At 40.7% G+C, this 6,825-nt stretch overlaps 1 non-coding gene across 1 annotated transcript; it reads left to right on the top strand.

Moving 5' to 3' along the window:
- The first annotated feature begins 5,521 nt into the window (after positions 1-5,521).
- LOC122638413 lies at positions 5,522-5,628 on the top strand. The gene has a single exon (XR_006329416.1). It is a non-coding gene; the product is annotated as a small nucleolar RNA R71 (small nucleolar RNA).
- Positions 5,629-6,825: the final 1,197 nt, after the last annotated feature.

Below are 6,825 nucleotides of genomic sequence, written 5' to 3'. Positions count from 1 at the left end.
ATGACATGGTGAAGCATACACCAGACACCCACATACTTGGTAGCTTCGCTTTTTACATATATCCATAAGACATTGAGACATTGATGCAAGAGATTTTTTTTTTTTTTTGAGTTTCCTTCCAAGGAATTTCGATCAAGTCACCCTACTTCATGAGGCACAGTTCCCTGTCTAGTCCCAAGGAATTCCACTTTCCTTTCTTTTTTTTTCTTTTACTTTCACTTTCATGCCTTGCCTTGCCACAAACAAATTGGTCTCAACTACTAGCCAAAAGATCAAGGGGTCCATAAAACACATAGAGAAATCTAGCCATCAAATGAAATAATGCTCATATTTTCAAACTCAATTCCCATCACCGAATACAAACCAATTACCGCCCTTGAAAAGGGATTTTTTTCATTATTTCGCATGCTAGGGCACCTAATTCCCTCTTTCTCTCGCTTTGCAATCAAAGAGGCTTATGAACAAAACCAAACCATCGCCACAATAAAAATTCATAAAATTCACAAATTAAGTCAATTAAGTCCAACACACCCCCCCACACTTAATTTATACAATGTCCTCAATGCATGCAGAAAAGAAAGAATAAGGACAAGGGAGGGGATACATACCAGGATATCAGTGGTCAAGGTAAAGAGGCTCATGGAGATCCATGACCTCTTCTTCAGCTGGAGTAGGCATCTCTAGGTATGGTTTCAAATGTTGGCCGTTTACCTTAAAAGTAGCTCCTGTACTTGGATTGAGGACTTCAACAGCCCCATGAGGATAGACAGTCTGAACTATATAGGGGCCATCCCATCTAGAGTGCAACTTACCTGGAAAGATATGCAAACGAGAACTGTACAACAAAACTTTTTAGCCTACTTCAAAAGATTTTCTCAAAATATTCCTATCATGGAAAGCCTTGGTTTTTACCTTGTAAATCCGGGCATTCTCATATGCCTCATTCCTAATCTCTTCCAACTCAGATAGTTGAAGTTTCCTATGGGCACCTGTAGTGGGTAGGTCAAAGTTAAGCTTCTTGATAGCCCAAAAGGCCTTGTGCTCAATTTCTACAGGTAAGTGACATGCCTTTCCATACACCAGACGGTATGGAGATTGACCAAGATCAGTCTTGAAGGTTGTCCGATGGACCCACAAAGCATCTACCAACCGGTTAGCCCAATCCTTGCAGTTTGGGTTGATGGTTTTCTCAAGAATTTGCGTTATCTACCGATTTGAAACAATCTCAACTTGGCCACTAGTCTGGGGATGGTAGGGTGTGGCTAACTTATGGATGACACCATACTTTCTCATGAGGGCCTCAAAAGGCCGGTTATAAAAATGCTTGCCCCGATCACTAAGGATAGCATGGGGAATACCAAAATGGGCAAAAATGTTCTCCTTTAAAAATTGCACAATCACCTTGTGGTCATTGGTCTTACAAGCAATAGCCTCAATCCATTTAGACACATAGTCCACAGCAAGTAATATGTATAGGTTCTCAAAAGAATTAGGGAAAGGCCCCATAAAGTCTATGCCCCATACATCAAACATCTCAACCACCAAAATTGGGTTGAGGGGCATCATATTCCTCTTAGAAAGACGTCCTAAAGATTGGCATGAAGGACATGCCTTGCAATAAGTAAAAGCGTCTCTAAAAAGAGTAGGCCAATAAAATCCACACTGTAAAACCTTGGTCGCAGTCTTATTAGGCCCAAAGTGGCCTCCACAAGCCTGATCATGACAAAAAGATAAGACAGATTGTTGGTCATGATCAGGAACACATCTCCGGATTACTTGATCCGGACAAGTCTTAAAAAGATAAGGATCATCCCAAAAGAAATATTTAACCTGTGAAAAGAAATGATTCTTATCTTGGGGGGACCAATGTGCAGGTGTCACACCTGTAACCAGATAATTAACAATGTCAGTAAACCAAGGTTCACTAGACACTGCCATCAGATATTCATCAGAAAAATTCTCGTTGACTGGAGAATCAACAGTCAAGGAATTAGGCAGCCGGGATAGATGGTCTGCAACTAAATTTTCACACCTTTTCTTATCCCTAATTTCAAGATCAAATTCTTGCAACAAAAGGACCCACATAATGAGGTGAGCCTTGGCATCTTTCTTCTGCATAAGATATTTGATAGCTGCATTGTCAGTATAAATAATCACATGTGATCTAGTCAAGTAGGGCCTAAACTTCTCTAAAGCAAACACAACAGCTAAAAATTCTTTCTCAGTGGTGGTATAATTAAGCTGTGCATCATTAAGAGTCCTACTTGCATAATAAATCACATGGGACAATTGGTTGATTCTTTGCCCAAGAACAACCCCTATAGCAAAATCAGAGGCATCACACATAAGCTCAAATGGAACTATCCAATTTGGAGCTTGAATAATGGGGGCTGAGGTCAACGCTCTTTTCAATTGCTCAAAACTATCATGACACTCAGAAGAGAAATAAAATGGGTAGTCCTTTACCAAAAGAGAGGTGAGAGGTCTAGCTATCTGGCTAAAATCCTTGATGAACCTTCTATCAAAATCTGCATGGCCAAGAAAAGATCTAATGTCCTTCATACTCTTGGGTGGTGGTAAATTGATAATAAGGTCCACCTTAGATCTGTCAACCTTAATCCCCTCTTTGGACACAATGTGACCAAGAACTATGCCTTGCTTCACCATGAAGTGGCACTTCTCCCAATTCAAAACCAAGTTTTTTTCTATGCATCTTTTAAGAACCAAAGAAAGATGATGCAAGCAATTAGAAAAGGTAGAGCCGTGAATAGAAAAATCATCCATAAAAACCTCTAGGAAGTGCTCTACCATGTCAGAAAAGATACTCATCATGCACCTTTGGAATGTAGCAGGGGCATTGCAAAGCCCAAAAGGCATATGCCGGTAAACAAAAGCTCCATAAGGGCATGTGAAAGTGGTCTTGTGTTGGTCCTCTAGAGCAATAGGGATTTAGTTGTAGCCTGCATAACCATCAAGAAAGCAATAATATTCATGGCCAGCTAGTCTGTAACATTTGATCAATAAAAGGCAAGGGGAAGTGGTCCTTCCAAGTTGCCGCATTCAATTTCCTATAGTCAATGCACACTCTCCACCCCGTTTGGACACGGGTTAGAATCAATTCATTATTGGCATTCTCAACTACAGTGACTCCTCCTTTCTTAGGCACAACCTGCATAGGACTCACCCATTGGCTATCAGAAATAGGATAAATGATGCGATGATTTAAGTACTTTAGGATCTCTTTCTTGATTGTCTCTTTCATGACATGATTAGCCCTCCTTTGGGATTCCTTAGAAAGTTTAGAACTCTCCATCAGATGAATATGATGTTGAACAATGGAGGGACTAATACCTTTGATGTCAGACATGGTCCAACCTATGGCTTCCTTATGGTCCTTTAGAAGCTTAATCAACTCTTCTTCCTGAATAGAAGTCAAATCAGAAGTAATAATAATAGGGAGAATATGATCTTGCCCTAGGAAGGCATACTTGAGGTTGGATGGCAATGCCTTTAACTCTAATGTGGGGGGCTCAATAATAGAGGGTTTGAGAATAGAGGTGGATAGGGGTCCAAGGGGCTCCAAAGGTGTTTAGATGCTCCAGACCTCAGATAAAAGGGTATCATCAATACCCTCCAATTCCTGTATATACTCCTGAAATTCCGAATCAAAATCAATTTCAAATAAAGTGTCAACATCATCGGGAAATCCGTGAAGCATATGCACCTCTTCATCCATGTCTAGCTGCTTGTCCAACCTAAACACATTGAAGTCAATAGACGTATTGCTGAAAGATAATTTCATGAGACAATTCCTACAGTTGATTAAAGCATTACTGGTAGCTAGGAATGGCCTACCCAAGATGATAGGGATTTGGTCTTTGAAGTTAGCAGTAGGTTGGGCATCTAAAACAATAAAATCTATAGGAAAAATAAATTCCCCAATCTTCAATAGGACATCCTGAATCATTCCCTTAGGAACTTTAACCGATCGATCTGCAAGTTGAAGAATAATTTTGGTCAGTTTGAGCTCTCCCAATCCCAGTTGTTGGTAGACATGAAAGGGTAAGAGGTTCATACTTGCACCAAGGTCCAATAAGGCATGATCAATAGTAGTACTACCTATAGTGCAAGAGATGGTGGGGCTTCTAGGATCCTTATGCTTGGCTGCTACTGGCAATGAGATGAGAGAACTAATGTTAGCAGCCAAGAATGCCTTTTTGGGCACATTGGTGGTCCACTTTTGGGTGCACAAGTCTTTGAGGACTTTAACATTAGCGGGGATCTAGGGAATGGCATCCAACAAGAGGACATTCACCTGAACCTGTTTAAAAACATCCAAAATTTTCTCCACAGATGGAGACTTCTTGCTAACCAACCTATTTGGGAAAGGGGCAGGTGGGGTATAAATTCTTTTAGGGTTGGTCTTTTTCACTTCCTCAACAGAATCATCTTTGGTTTCCTCAACCAAATCATCTGGATTTTCTTCAGGTTCATCAGACGAACCAGGAACCGTAGGTACTTTAATGGCCTCTTCAGAAGGGGGAGAGTCAATAGGAGCATGAGATGGTAAGACTGAGTTGTACTAGCCTGTTGATACTTACGGCCACTCCTTAAAGCATAGACAGCATTAACTTGACTGGAGGGCCCTTAAAGCTGTTGGCCTTGCACCGGGTTGAGTGGGGGAGCTTGGGTACCTTACTGAATATGAACCTGATGTCTAGGATTTAGGTCAGGTTGGCTAGGTAACTTCCCTGTTTCCCTCTCATGTAAAATTGTGACAAGCTGGGTGAGTTGCTTCTCCATAATGGTCATTTTTTTCTCAATCTCACCTATTCTTGGTGCTTCTCCTATATTGGTAAACCCTGGGGGTTGCTGATAAGGTGCAAGGAGAGGAGGCCTAGCAGAATTCACAGAAGACCCTAGATGAGGACGAGGGGGAAAGGGGTTAGGAGACACTCTTTGGCTTTGTGGAGCATAGTTGGGCCTTTGGACACCAAGTTGGCCTTGATGGTTAAAGTTGGATGGGCTTGCTTGGTTCCTTTGATTCCAGGAGAAATTGGGGTGATTTCTCCATCCTGGATTGTAAATATTGCTATATGGGTTATTTTGGCAGAGAGCACTTACATTCTCAGTGTTGAAATTTCCTACCAAGGTGTTGGGGCATTCCTCCAAAAGATGTCCAGGGGTTTGGCATCAACTGCATATTGACACAGGGTTGACCTAGTTGACCTGATTAACCAGTATAGACTCTTTAAGAACTATGAACTCCAACCTTTTTATGAGGCTGTCAAGTTTGGCCTCCTTGGTTGGCATACCCTCAATGAGATACCCCTTAGTGATTCTTTCAACCTCTTGGGAGGATTCCTATTCCCTAGTCTTATCAGCCAAGGTGGTTAAGAATGTCCATGCATCATTTTCCTCAGAAAAAGAAGTAAAGCCTGCTGGACACATGGACTCTATAAGTTGCTTGGTCTGATAATCAATACCCTCATAAATAATTTGGCATAGCTGCCACAAGTTAAAACCATGGTGAGGGCATTCTAAGAGGAGACCCTTGAATCTTTCCATGAATTTAGAAAAGGACTCATGTGGTTTCTGCCTGAACTGGAGGATGTCACTCTTAAGCTTATTGGTCTTGTGAAGAGGGAAGAATTTTCTCAAAAAGACAATGGTGAACTCATCCCATTTATTAATGGAATTTGTAGGCAGTCCATAGAGCCACTTCTTGGCCTGGTCTTTTAGGGCAAAGGGTATAAACCTAAGCCTAACTGCATCATCAGTAAAATTTTGGACCTTAATTAGAACACAGACCTCCTCAAATTTCTTAAGGAAGAGATATGCATCTTCATTGGCCATCCCATGGAAGTGGGGTAGCATGCTAATGAAGTTGGTCTTGAGTTCATAATTATTTCCTATAACAGGTGGTAAATTGATGCAAGAAGGCTGTGCAGCCCTAATAGGGTAAAACCTATCTTTAAGAGTCTTGGGTTGTTGGTTACCCATGGTCAAAGGTGGGGTTAAGGGTAGGGGAGAAGGTGGTATTCTAATAAGATGATTAGATGAATCACGAGTCCACACCATAGCCACCTAAACAGATATGAGGTCTCCTTTGAAAAATTAAAAAAAAATACTAAAAATAAGAGGGAGCCCAAGGTAGATAGTGCATCTATCCCTCAAAAATTGAAACAATGGTTCCAAAGCTGTAAGGTTACCATATAGATTGACAGCAAGGGAACCCGTATAGTCTTCAATAGTCACCTACGGGTGACTCCAAATGGATTCTAATGTAGAGTGGAGGTCTACTATACGTTTATGTTTCCAAAGCTCTCACTATGTCACTTTCCTATTATCAAGAGTGGTCACCTCCAAAGATAAGTCGCATGCCAATCCACCCAACCAAGTCCTGACGTAGCATCATAGGTAACTTTATCCTATGAGGGATACCAAAAGATGGAGGGTTGAAGCATATGAAGGACTTTAGATTGGGCGCACACTATTTGAAACAGAAGAGAAACAAGAAGAGGTTTTCAAAAACTGGTTTTTTTTTTTTTCAAAAAAAGAAGAGAAAATAATAAACTAAAACACTTCGAACTACTTAAAAATCAGATAAATAAAATGGACAATAATCTCCCCGGCAATGGTGCCAAAAACTTGTTTGAGTTAAAATAATACCGCAAGCGTACGGATCAATCGTAGCTATGGGTCGAACACGAGGAGATATGCGCCACTTTATTTAACTAACTTAAAAGTAATGCAAAGTGAACCAAATTAAAGTGTTAAATTAAACTAGTTAAACTAATGAAAATTAATACATCCTAACCCATA

Source organism: Telopea speciosissima, chromosome 8 (genome assembly GCF_018873765.1).
Source record: "Telopea speciosissima isolate NSW1024214 ecotype Mountain lineage chromosome 8, Tspe_v1, whole genome shotgun sequence".
Classification (NCBI taxonomy): Eukaryota; Viridiplantae; Streptophyta; class Magnoliopsida; order Proteales; family Proteaceae; genus Telopea; species Telopea speciosissima.
Note: the sequence above shows the minus strand (reverse complement) of the source record. Positions and strands in the feature narration are given on the sequence as shown.